Source organism: Lathyrus oleraceus, chromosome 6 (assembly GCF_024323335.1).
Source record: "Lathyrus oleraceus cultivar Zhongwan6 chromosome 6, CAAS_Psat_ZW6_1.0, whole genome shotgun sequence".
NCBI lineage: Eukaryota > Viridiplantae > Streptophyta > Magnoliopsida > Fabales > Fabaceae > Lathyrus > Lathyrus oleraceus.
This window is the reverse complement of record NC_066584.1, coordinates 95,380,891-95,395,394: the sequence shown is the minus strand read 5'-3', so window position 1 is coordinate 95,395,394 and position 14,504 is coordinate 95,380,891.

The window sequence follows — 14,504 nt, the reverse complement described above, 5'->3', positions numbered from 1 at the left end:
TTCCTGAGTATTTTGAGCTTTGAAACGCATGAAATGGTTGATTATTGCTCGAGTTATGTTGTTTTCAAGTTTGATGATGTTTTTGATTCTTGCTCGATTCATGAGTTTTGTTATGTTTTAATGAAAATTATTGTTGGATTCGTGTTTGCCATGCTTGGATGATCATTCCTGTGTAGCCAATTTTGATTTCTGGGAATTTTTAATGTTGAGCTCGATTGAAGGTGATGAACATTGTTCCTGTTCTTGAGTAAACCCTAATTTCATAAACCATGCCCAGATTTCCTTCTATTTACGTATTGCATGGCCCTGTTCCAGCATGAACCAATAGCATTATTTCCTGGCCGTGCCCAAAACGGCACCGTTTTGATAAGTGAATACCATAATTACAGGAATGCCATTCTCGGTTCATAAATCCAAATTAATTCATTTTTTTCTTCAATTTTTATTTCACTTTGTTAGTCAATCTTGCAAAATTCATAAATCATCCATTTCAAATCCAAATTTAGTGGGAATTTTTGCATCATCTTCATCATGATCCCTAGTTTTTTATCATGATTTTTGCTGATTTTTTGGCTAAGTGGATTTTTAATGGCATTAGGGTTTTGCTCATGTATCAATATTTTGTACCTTTTGCCAATTCAATTGTGAAATGATGATGATATATCCAATGGCCCTGAAATTTTTTGTGCATAAACTAGACTCATCCATGGTTATTTTGATGTAGAGTTCATGAATTTATCTTATCTGGTTGTGGAGTTATGAATTTTTGGATTAGGGTGTGACAATTTGTGTCACACCATTGATATGCGACTTCATGATTTTTGATACCATGCTTCCTGACCTCCAATTGATGTGAAATTTTGCATGAACCTACTCTTATATGTCTAGTTCACTTGTGATTTTTCTTGGAATTAATTATGCTATTTCCTAATTGTTTGAGATTTTCTCCCCTGTTTGACCAAAATGTTGACTTATTGTGATACATGTTGCCATTCCATTTGTGAAATTCTCATACTTTATTGGATGATCATGAAATTTTACATGAGATAAGTAGACATCTTAAGCTTTGTCATGGTGTTGATCCCATTCATTTATCATATGTTATCACTGATTTATGATTTTTTGAAGTTGATACATGTTTGGTTGACTTCTTTGAGCATGCTTGAAATTGTTTTGACTTTCTGATTTTCATTGACTGCCTTCCACTTGTCCAAATGAGATGAAATTTGACATGCTTACCATGCTATGTGTTAGGATTGATCATGATTTATTTGGTGATTTTTGGAAATGTTTGAGTTGACTTTTGATGCAAGTCTTTCTGTTGACTTCTATGAGCTCTCATTTGCCATGCTTTGACTTCTTTTGCTTATGAAATGATGATGATGCATGATATGAACATGAAACCAATTGGGTTTGCTTCCTAAATGTTTGAATTTGATTTTGGATGCTTGCCCTTTGCTGTTTTGACTTTTTCACTCTCCTTTGACCCTAGGCTTGCCCTAGTGGTCCTGTTACTTACCTTTGAGCTTGTGTTTTCAGGTTGACCAACAAATGACCAATGAGACCATTTCTTTTTGATTGAGCTTGCTTGAATATCATTGTTTAACTTGTTTGTTTTGTAGGTGGCTTGGCTCACATGCCTTAAGCCTTATGCCTTGCACATCCATTTGCTTCTGGTTAACTGTTGATGTCTGTTTCTTTTTGCTTTGTTTGAAGTTGTATACTAATGTCTGCTTGACTATTTCAGGTGCTTTTAGTTGCTCAGTTCCTTGTGAACTTTTGCTTTGCTTTGCTTGTATAAGCAATTTGCATTGAGGTATATTTCTCATCTTCATGTAGTCTGGAAGACCTGGCCTGTTACTTGGCCAGGCAACTGTCTGAAGTCCTCCTTAAGAGGCAATGTTTGTGTATGTTTACAATTTGTCCCTGTACATAGTCAAAGACCTCCTAAGTGAAGAGGCAATTGGCAGAATCCAAGGGATATGCAACCTATCCCCTGCTATTCTGTGTGTCATCTGCTTTGCTCACACCACTGTGTTGATGCATTGCAAATACAAACCCAAGATCTTGTACAACTGTACAGTTGAGTCAGTTTCAAATGTGTAGAAGGGTTCCCACTTTCTGAACCCACACATTCTTGTCTTGAGCTCTCCCAGGCCAGGGATAAGAGCTGTGAAGTCTTATCTTCACTCACCTTTCATCTGCTTCACCTTAGCCCCTCAATGGCAAGGTTAAGAGCAACATCTACCCAGTTCCAGAGGTTTGTTTGTTGAGGTTGATATGACCCCTTGACTAAAACCTAACCTTGATGTTTGAGCCCCTTGTTGGTGTGTTTATTTTATGCTGTATGTGCTTGTGTGTGCTTGTGTGGTGTGATTGTATCCCCTAGGTTTGTTAGACTCCACGTAGTCTCGTTTGCATGTCAATTAAGGTAGCACGGTTCCTTCGTATAGGACTTCCTTTCTTGCTTGAGCCTTCCTAAAACACAAACAAACATTATCCTCTCGTAAGGATACGTCCACTCCTTCTACTACAGGCGAGTAAGTCTCCGAAGGTCGAGCATCCGGTAGATTGCGTAGTGACGTTGTCCACTTAAAAAACACAAACCAACAAGAATAGTTTAGCCGAACTACGGCAACTCTGATTCTCATGTCCAGATGAGATACGTAGGCACGAGATGCGATGTCTTGTCGAGTTTGACTAACAACTAACACTATTTCTCTTCTCTCGCCCTCGTTGCGATTGAGACCTCCCCTTTCTCTTGCCCTAGTTGCAATCGAGACCCTTCTTGCTTCCTGTGCAAGTTAGGATAGGTGTGGCTTGCTTCCTGTGCAAGTCATGTTTAGGATAGGCTTGCTTCCTGTGTAAGTTAGCTAGAAACCTTAACTTAGGGACGACTTTGCATGACAACATCTAGGCTCGAGTCGTAGTCTCCCTAGTGTTGTGTCTCCCTCTGTTATCTGGTTAGGCTAGTCCTTTTTCCCTGCGTACGGGAACTACGTCGCCCTGATCCTCATACCAGATGAGGTACGTAGGCAGGAGATGAGCTGATCTCTCCGGGCGCCTTTTTTTTCTTTTGTGTGTGTTGTTTGACAGTTGCTAGGCTCGAGTGCCTGACTCCTTAGCAATTCGTTGTCTGTTTGTTTGAGTGTGTTGTTTGACAGTTGCTAGGCTCGAGTGCCTGACTCCTTAGCAATTTGTTGTCTGTTTGTTTGAGTGTGTGCTTGACAGTTATAGGCTCGTGTCCCCGACTCCCTATTAACTTGTTGTGTTGTTGTGTGCTTGGAAGCTGATGTAAGACCATCGAGTGGCATTCGGGTTCCAGTGTGGGTGTGTTTTGGTTCGGATGCTGATGTAAGTCCAGTGATTGGCATTCAGGCTCCATGTTTGCCTTTGCCTGTGTTTGTTTGTGTGCGTGTCAGCCGAGCTACGAATGCTCTGATTCTCCTTCGTCCAAGGAGATACGTATGCATAGGATGCGATATCCTAGCGAGCATGTGTCGTTTCCCCAGTCCGAACTACTTCGACTCTGATGTCTATGCCTGATAGACTAAGTAGGCCCAGGATGCGATATCCTGCCGAGTCCTGTTTCGTTTGTTTTCCTGTGTCTCTTTCAGCCAGTGTGTGTGTGTTTGAGCAGTGTTTTAGCAACCATTTTTCCTTCCTATTGTGCGTGGATCCCGTCAAGTACGACGGATGCGTAGGGGTGCTAATACCTTCCCTTCGCATAACCGACTCCCGATCCCATTCTCTTTGGTCGCGAGACCATGTCTTTTCCAGGTTTACTCTGAGCATTTCCTTTCCCTCTTTTGGGATAAATAACGCACGGTGGCGGCTCTGTTGTTTTGTTTTCCCGCTGGTTTTTCGTGTGATGCGACAGCTGGCGACTCTGCTGGGGATACGGAAGTTGACCTCTTGCTGGTCCATCTTCCCTGAGCGAGTCTCTCCTAGTGCTCTCTAGGTTAGGGCTTTGGTTGCTTTTTGCTGTTATTTATTGCATTTATTGTATATATGTGCATTTATTATTTGCATTTATTGTTTGCATCAATGTTTGCATTCATTCATTATCATCTGCTGTGCTGTCTGTATTTCTCTGTTTGGGGGTGGGAGTTACTCGAGGTAAAAGGCCCAATACCCAGGCTATGAGTGAAATCTAGGAAACCTAGGAATAGAGTGATTCATGGGAAGCGGGTGGTGTACGCCACTTAGCGGAACATTGATATCACGAGCAGTTCAGACCCTGGTGGGATATTATCGGTGCATACATCGGGTGTGCACAGGATGATATTCTGCGAAAGGTTATTTATGCTGCGTTTCTCTCGACCTTACCTTGGCCTAGATGACACCCGTGAGTGGGGGGGATTGATCATTTTAACAGGTACAGTTGGTGACTCCTGGTACTGATAGTGACTACGAGTTATATTTCTGGGACGCCGGAGTTCTGTCCGTGGTTTATCAGTGGGTTCCGTTTATTTCGGATCCCTGGGCTGAATTTGAGGGTACTCGCTCAGATGGTGACTCAGTTCTCCAGACTTGGGTTCTAATGCCAGCTCCTCAGATGACTTTGGGGTTTCAGATGGTTCCTCAGATGCCAGTTCCTGCCAGTCTTGGCTCCATCATTTGCATCATAGCATGTTTATTTTCCAAAAAATAGTAATGCATGAAAATGAAAAAAAGTTAACTCGCATACGCATATCCTTTTCAGGATCATTCATGATAAAATAGCATTCGCATCATATGCATATCATACACATATCATCCTTGCATTACAGACATGTTTGGGGGCGTGACTTCTCACTTTGGGTTTTGACTGAGACAGGATTGTTGATCATCGTCCGCACCGCAACCAGACCAAACCAACAGAGGAGTATGGACCAGGTTCAAGCTGAGCTAGCTGAGATGAGGGCGAACATGGCCCAGTTCATGAACATGATGCAAGGGGTCGTTCAGGGGCAAGAGGAGCTGCGTGCCTTAGCCTAGAGACAGGAAGCTATGATTCCAACTGCCAACCGTGCTTCACCAGTGGGTGTTCCTGTGGATGATAATGCTGCTGCTGCCGCTCCCGCCAGTAACTTTGATGGGGTTGATGAGTTGAGAGGAATAAGAGTCAGTGGACAGCCTCTTGCTGCAGAGGTCAATGTCAGAGCTACCCGGGCTCCGATTCGTCATCCAGCTCCGTTTGTCGACCAACAAGAGGACATGTTCACGTTGCTGAGTGAGGAAGATGAAGTGGTCAGAATTGAGAATAGGGATCGTAAGGTTGATGCCCTTGCTGAGAAAGTCAGAGCTATGGAATGCCAAAACTCCCTCGGATTTGATGTTACAAATATGGGGTTGGTAGAGGGTTTGAGAATCCCGTACAAGTTCAAAGCACCCTTATTCGAAAAGTACAACGGTACCTCCTGTCCTCGCACCCACGTGCAAGCTTACTTCAGGAAGATCTCTGCCTACATTGATGATGAAAAGATGTGGATGTACTTTTTCCAAGATAGTCTATCTGGGGCATCTTTGGACTGGTACATGGAGTTGAAGAGAGAATCAGTCAGAAGCTGGAAAGATTTGGGTGAAGCCTTTCTGAGGCAATACAAACACAACATGGACATGGCGCCGAGCCGAACCCAATTGCAGAGTTTGTGTCAAAAATCCAAGGAAAGCTTCAAAGAGTATGCCCAGAGGTGGCGTGAGCTAGCCGCTAGAGTGCAACCTCCTATGCTGGAGAGAGAGTTGACTGACATGTTCATTGGAACCTTGCAAGGTGTGTTCATGGATCGCATGGGAAGCTGCCCGTTCAGTAGTTTTTCCGATGTTGTTGTCTGTGGGGAAAGAACTGAGAGTCTTATCAAAGCAGGAAGGATACAAGACCCTGGCTCTTCAGGTTATTCGAGTGCTAAGAAGCCATCCTCTGGGGCACCCAAAAGGGGAGAAGGTGAAACAAACGTTGTGCACCGTCGGAGGAATGCAAACAGAGGACAGTATCGGCAAGTTGCTGCTGTGACTATTCCAGCAACTCAAACTCAACAACAGCCGAGAAGACCAACTCAGCAGTATCAGACTCCACAACGTCGTCCTCAGCAGCAGGCTTACCAGCCTCCCATTGATAATCAAGCTAGTACAAGTAATGAGAGGAAGAAGATCATTTTTGATCCAATCCCCATGTCCTACGCCGAACTGTATCCCTCTCTGTTAGAGCGGAACTTGATTACTCCCAGAGACCCGCCGCCCATACCTGTCAACCCTCGGTGGTGGTATAGGCCTGAACAGCATTGTGTGTATCATTCGGGTGCTCCTGGTCATGATGTGGACAGTTGTTTCCAGCTGAAGATGAAGGTTCAAGACCTTGTGAGGTCAGGTATTCTGATTTTGGAGGACTTAGGTCCCAATGCTAATCAAGCTTGAAGATAACAAGTCCTGGGCTGGCGCCGACTTTTTCTTCAGAAGGGTTGTCCAAAAACAGAAGCTGCTGGTGCAAAGGATACTGACAGTTGTCATCCCCGGTGGGATCTATCACAATTGGGTCACTGTGGGCTTTTCTACAGTTGTTCATAAGTCAGAGTAATAATCACTTTGTTTAAAAACCCTTCTCCCATGCCAAAAGGAGAAGTGATGACATTGTTGGCAACATTTTGTGCAATGATATTTTCATTCAAATAAATGCATGTTAAACATTTGTTTTTTCCAATTTGTTTTTCCTTTTCGCTTTTTGCATGAAATTGGTGATCACAAAAAACCTTAAAAAACAAGAATAAAAGCAATCTTTTCATCTGCATAACGATTGTCTTGTTTGATTTTCAAAGAGCTTTTCATATCAAAATCTTTATGCAGGTTGTTTCTCAAACCCATTAAACATAATGATCGGACGTCATCTCCCAATTTTGAATTCCCTGTATTCGAAGCGGAAAAAGATGATGTTGAAGGGATTCCTGACGGTATTTCCCGACTTCTTGAGCAAAAAAAGAAGATCACACTCAGCTGCATCTCGAGAATCAGCAGAATAGCCAACTGGGGCATTAAAACAAACAAAAAAAAAACAAACAAAAAAAAACAAACAAAAAAGAGGAGGGTGCAAAATCAAAAGAGATCAAAAGAAAGAAAAAGAAAGAAAGAAATAAAAGAAAAATAGCACCCTCAAAGTCCCAAGTTGACTGATGCTGAATTTGATCGAAAAGAAGAGATCAACTGCCATGTGTCATGGTCAAGTTATATCAGCAGAGAGTGGTGAAAGCATTCGACAAGAAGGTCAAGCCTCGTGTGTTCCGAGGGACCTTGTGCTCAAGAAAGTCTTGTCTTTCGTGCCCGATTCCAGGGGCAAGCGAACCCCCCAAGCTATGAACGTCCGTATGTTGTCAAGAGAGTCTTTTCAGGCAATATTTTGACACTTACAACAATGGATAGAAGTTCACTCGTCCTGTGAATTCCGATGCAGTCAAGAAATACTTCGCCTAAAAGAAAAAAACAGAATAGCTCGCTAAGTCGAACACCCCAAAGGGCGACTTAGGCAAAAAGGAGCGTCTCGGTGGATTGAAAACCCGAAAGGGCGATCCAGGCAAAAGTTAGAGACATTGAAAAAGAATTTGCATCCCGCTAGATTGAACACCTCACACTGGGGAAATCTAGGCAAAAATTAGGGATTTGGCAAGTAACTGCATCTTGACAAGACTGTGCTATATATCCGTCATCCGTCAGGGGTTCTCGATTCGTCGTCGACTGAAGCTCCGAATACATCGAAAGTTCGGAATGGTAGAGGAAAGGTCACTATGTTCAATGTAGCCCTCTCCAATATATATCACCGATTCCAAACTTGTACAGATCTATGGAGTCTCGCCCTTTGCAGACTACCATTCCATCACATCTATTTGAGCTTTTATCCAATTGTTTGCACTCTTATTTGTTCCGACTCAACAAATGTTTTGCATGTTTTTTAATTGATAAAGTATCATTGTTTTCAAAATAAACAAATTTTTCAAAAAAATTATTCTTAAACAAGGTGAACGTTCACAATGATGGAAGGATACTTAGGAGATCCGTAGTGCTCTCCCAAGGGTGGTATGATTACCAACAGGTAAGACATTTGTTCGTATCTCGAGCATGACTGTGTCTTTGACCTGCAGAACCTCTTTTGGTTTCTCCTCAGCAAGGTTGCTCAGTGCAGTGTTGGTTGAAGTTACCCGGCAGTACAACATTCTTCCTCCAAGTCCCTGTTAGCCCTATTGTGGGGCATCTCCAATATAGGTTTGTTTGAGCCCTACCGTGGGGCGTTCCCAGCAAGGTTGCTGTTGAAATACTTTTGTGGGGCAGTTCCCCAAGCAGAGTGTTTACTGAAGACGTCAGCGTTCGTCTCTCCAGCAGAGCAGTCTTCTCCTCTCCCCACAGGATGGTGTTGTTCCCTGATATCCCGGTTTCCAGCAGATAGCGTTTGCTCTCTGGTGTTTTTTGCCTTCCCTATGGAAAAAGAGTGGTGCCGGATGGTTGATTCCTGGACCTGCGTGTTGAGCATGTCTGTTTGTCAGCATTCATCATACATTTTAGGTAGAATGCATACATGCATAATCATAGCATTCGGATACTCATGTTGCAGCTGTTGCCGGGTATTTGTTGATTGTTGCCTCCTGCTATTTGTTAATACAGATCTCTCCAGTAGATCCTCCTAGCAGAGTTGGGTGTGTCTGATCTCTCCATGTAGAGCCAACCCCTTAAGCAGAAAGTGTCTATCCTTTCCTGCCATTTCCCCACTGAGATACATCCTCGTGGATGACGGTTGTTTCCGTTCCCTCCCAACACACATTGGGATGGGTTTTCCCTATTGAGTTCTTTCCTCATTAGGATGAGTCTTGTTTCAGTCTGCCTTTTTGGATCGATCCTAAATTGGCTTCCTGTTGGCTGTCTCCTGTACTTCCCTGGGGCATAAATGAATAGTCGCTCACTAACCGGCACTCATTCATCTTATCCTCAGCGGAATTTGTTGGCTTCTACCTACGAACCGGTAGCTGTAAGTCCTTTCTTTACGGTCTTCTACCCACTACCCGGTAGTTGTAAATCCTTTTTTCTCACTCTGTCTCTCAGTAGATCGTTTGGTGGCCTCTACCTACAAACCGGTAGTTGTAAGTCCTATCTTTGTGGTTTTCTACCCACTAGCTGGTAGTTGTAAAATCCCACTTTCATCCCCTTGTTGGAGTTAACCCTTTGTGCTCATCCTATCGATGACTGGTTACTTTTCCGTGGTTTTCTGCCTACTAACCGGTAGATGTAATCCCCTCTTTGCAGTTATCAGTATCCGGTTTGTGATATTGATATTCTTTCCCCTCTGGATACTTGCCTTGATCAAGCAGTATTGTCCCCATTGGGTCTTCCCCTTCTTTTGGATACTTGCTCCGAGTTAGCAACTTTATCCTCTTTTGGTTGGTCATCTTTGCATACCTAGTCTGGTACCCCGATGCCTTTCTTTTCGGTCGATTATTCATTTAACAACCTACAACCCGGTTATGGATAATCTTCCATGCGAGTGTATTATCTACGTTCTGACGGCTATAGATAATATGTCTCATGCACTCTTTGGTCAATCTTTCGATTGTTATCTCCAGCAGAGTAAGATTCGTATTCCTTGTGGAATCGAATGTCCATCCTTTAACAAGTTTGCTTTCGCTCTCTTCAGGATGTTTTCGGTCGTTTATCCATTTAACAACCTACAACCCAGTTATGGATAATCTTCCATGCGAGGTTATTATCTACGTTTTGACGGCTATAGATAATATATCTCATGCACTCTTTGGTCAATCTTTCGATTGTTATCTCCAGCAGAGTAAGATTCGTATTCCTTGTGGAATCGAATGTTCATCCTTTAACAAGTTTGCCTTCGCTCTCTTCAGGATGATGTCGGTCGATTATTCATTTGACAACCTACAACCCGGTTATGGATAATCTTCCATGCGAGTGTATTATCTACGTTTTGACGGCTATAGATAATATATCTCACGCACTCTTTGGTCAATCTTTCGATTGTTATCTCCAGCAGAGTAAGATTCGTATTCCTTGTGGAATCGAATGTTCATCCTTTAACAAGTTTGCCTTCGCTCTCTTCAGGATGATGTCGGTCGATTATTCATTTGACAACCTACAACCCGGTTATGGATAATCTTCCATGCGAGGTTATTATCTACGTTCTGACGGCTATAGATAATATGTCTTATGCACTCTTTGGTCAATCTTTCGATTGTTATCTCCAGCAGAGTAAGATTCGTATTCCTTGTGGAATCGAATGTTCATCCTTTAACAAGTTTGCCTTCGCTCTCTTCAGGATGATGTCGGTCGATTATTCATTTGACAACCTACAACCCGGTTATGGATAATCTTCCATGCGAGGTTATTATCTAAGTTCTGACGGCTATAGATAATATGTCTCATGCACTCTTTGGTCAATCTTTCGATTGTTATCTCCAGCAGAGTAAGATTCGTATTCCTTGTGGAATCGAATGTTCATCCTTTAACAAGTTTGCCTTCGCTCTCTTCAGGATGATGTCGGTCGATTATTCATTTAACAACCTACAACCCGGTTATGGATAATCTTCCATGCGAGTGTATTATCTACGTTTTGACGGCTATAGATGATATGTCTCATGAATTCCCGGTATTCAGACCGAAGAAGTTTCCGACGATCAGGTCGATGTACTTATGTTTTTCCGGTATTCAGACCGAAGAAGTTTCCGACGATCAGGTTGATGTACTTATGTTTTTCCGGTATTCAGACCGAAGAAGTTTCCGACGATCAGGTCGATGTACTTATGTTTTTCCGGTATTCAGACCGAAGAAGTTTCCGACGATCAGGTCGATGTACTTATGTTTTTTCCGGTATTCAGACCGAAGAAGTTTCCGACGATCAGGTCGATGTACTTACGACGCTCAGGCCGTGGTTATCCCTGTGTTACCATTTACTTTGGTATCCAGGTCGACGTTTCTGTTTCGGTATTCAGGCCGATTTCTTTTTCCGTTCCAGACGGATTTTTCTTTCAAGACTGTTTCTTTGCCGATCCTGACAGGCATTCTTGTATTATATCCAGTCGGTGCAAATTTCTACGGTTCTTGGTATTCAATCCCTGTTTACCCTGAAAGTCTGACAGCCGTTGCTATCATCCGTTCGGGTTCCCAGCTGATTGAATAGGGGCAGCTGTAGCACCTCAAATTTGCACCTATCATTGTATATACATTTTCATATCAGGTCATAGCATAACATGGTCCACTGCATAACATTGCATTGCCCCATTTACCTCAAGTGCAAGCCAATCAAGAGAATTAGGTCAAACTGATCAAGAGATCAGTCAACCAAGCAAGCAAGCACAATTTCCAAGGAGCCAAGGCCCTAGGGTTGGTCCAACATGTTCACATGACTTGGGGATCCATTTGAAGTGTTTAGGTCAAAGATTGGAGGCTCAGAGGTCATCAGTCAAGGCACAATCAGTCAGAAACCCTAGAAAGTCAAACTTGGTAAACTGTGGTTGATTTTATGGTTTTGATGGATGGATTTGGTTTGAGAGAGCTTATTCATGTCCAAATAGGCCTCATATATCATGGCAAACAATATCATTGGAGAATTTGAAGCCAAACAGAAGATTTCCAAAAATAGAAACTGGACCTGTAATTTTAACTGCCAAAAATGGAAACTTCTTGATCCTAAACTTACATCATGATACAAGCTTCAAATGAATTTTTGCCCAACATGAAAGTTGAAGATCTTGTTCTCCCATTTCCAAAAAGTCCAAGAACTCTCAATTCCCATGTATGGTTGGCAAGATATGATCAAATCATTTTCACAAAATCTTGAACTTCAAAAGGCCATATCTCTCAAACCATTTGGCCAAAATTGGTGAGGTTTTTTCCAACAAACCACATTTAACCTCCTCTTTCCAAAAATGCAACTTTCATGTGCCAAAACATTGCCAATCAAAATGGCACTTTTGAACCTAGCATGTTTAAATTTCAAGTGGGGTGCAAAATTGGATTTTTGATTTAAACATTTTCCATCCAAATGGCCAATTAGGAATGGTTTAAGATGATATTTCTGACTTGCCAAAGGCCCATTTCGTGCAGAATCACACCCTCCTTGTGCACTTGGTTGAAATTTAGCAAAGTGGCATATTGGTTCATTTGAGATAATTTTGATTAGCACTTACTAATCCAAGCCTAAACAGATGAATATAAACTCTTTTTCTGTCATTTCCAACCCTAGTAGCAGCCACACCAACTCAGAAATTCATTCACTCTCTCAATTTCATTTCCTCACCATTTTCAAAATCTGTCCAATAACTCCAAAGAGCTGAACCTTGCCTTGCTCGAAGCAACATCCATACACCATTTTAAGCTTGTTTCAACCACCATTCCACATCTGTAAGCAGCCTTGGTTCAACTGGTTTTTCAAAGCAACTTCCATGGCAGAATTCGTGTACCTCCATGCCAAGCTTCATTGAGCCAAAGCATCTTCACCAATCATCATTTGGAAGGGTACTGGACATCTGTTCGAGCTCATACTATCAAAACGACAACTGTTTCACAACTTTCTTCAAAATCAAGTAAGAACTCGATCTCTCTATTTCTCAAATCCATGATATGCATTGTGTAGATCCTTTGTTCCTGAGTATTTTGAGCTTTGAAACGCATGAAATGGTTGATTATTGCTCGAGTTATGTTGTTTTCAAGTTTGATGATGTTTTTGATTCTTGCTCGATTCATGAGTTTTGTTATGTTTTAATGAAAATTATTGTTGGATTCGTGTTTGCCATGCTTGGATGATCATTCCTGTGTAGCCAATTTTGATTTCTGGGAATTTTTATTGTTGAGCTCGATTGAAGGTGATGAACATTGTTCCTGTTCTTGAGTAAACCCTAATTTCATAAACCATGCCCAGATTTCCTTCTATTTACGTATTGCATGGCCCTGTTCCAGCATGAACCAATAGCATTATTTCCTGGCCGTGCCCAAAACGGCACCGTTTTGATAAGTGAATACCATAATTACAGGAATGCCATTCTCGGTTCATAAATCCAAATTAATTCATTTTTTTCTTCAATTTTTATTTCACTTTGTTAGTCAATCTTGCAAAATTCATAAATCATCCATTTCAAATCCAAATTTAGTGGGAATTTTTGCATCATCTTCATCATGATCCCTAGTTTTTTATCATGATTTTTGCTGATTTTTTGGCTAAGTGGATTTTTAATGGCATTAGGGTTTTGCTCATGTATCAATATTTTGTACCTTTTGCCAATTCAATTGTGAAATGATGATGATATATCCAATGGCCCTGAAATTGTTTGTGCATAAACTAGACTCATCCATGGTTATTTTGATGTAGATTTCATGAATTTATCTTATCTGGTTGTGGAGTTATGAATTTTTGGATTAGGGTGTGACAATTTGTGTCACACCATTGATATGCGACTTCATGATTTTTGATACCATGCTTCCTGACCTCCAATTGATGTGAAATTTTGCATGAACCTACTCTTATATGTCTAGTTCACTTGTGATTTTTCTTGGAATTAATTATGCTATTTCCTAATTGTTTGAGATTTTCTCCCCTGTTTGACCAAAATGTTGACTTATTGTGATACATGTTGCCATTCCATTTGTGAAATTCTCATACTTTATTGGATGATCATGAAATTTTACATGAGATAAGTAGACATCTTAAGCTTTGTCATGGTGTTGATCCCATTCATTTATCATATGTTATCACTGATTTATGATTTTTTGAAGTTGATACATGTTTGGTTGACTTCTTTGAGCATGCTTGAAATTGTTTTGACTTTCTGATTTTCATTGACTGCCTTCCACTTGTCCAAATGAGATGAAATTTGACATGCTTACCATGCTATGTGTTAGGATTGATCATGATTTATTTGGTGATTTTTGGAAATGTTTGAGTTGACTTTTGATGCAAGTCTTTCTGTTGACTTCTATGAGCTCTCATTTGCCATGCTTTGACTTCTTTTGCTTATGAAATGATGATGATGCATGATATGAACATGAAACCAATTGGGTTTGCTTCCTAAATGTTTGAATTTGATTTTGGATGCTTGCCCTTTGCTGTTTTGACTTTTTCACTCTCCTTTGACCCTAGGCTTGCCCTAGTGGTCCTGTTACTTACCTTTGAGCTTGTGTTTTCAGGTTGACCAACAAATGACCAATGAGACCATTTCTTTTTGATTGAGCTTGCTTGAATATCATTGTTTAACTTGTTTGTTTTGTAGGTGGCTTGGCTCACATGCCTTAAGCCTTATGCCTTGCACATCCATTTGCTTCTGGTTAACTGTTGATGTCTGTTTCTTTTTGCTTTGTTTGAAGTTGTATACTAATGTCTGCTTGACTATTTCAGGTGCTTTTAGTTGCTCAGTTCCTTGTGAACTTTTGCTTTGCTTTGCTTGTATAAGCAATTTGCATTGAGGTATATTTCTCATCTTCATGTAGTCTGGAAGACCTGGCCTGTTACTTGGCCAGGCAACTGTCTGAAGTCCTCC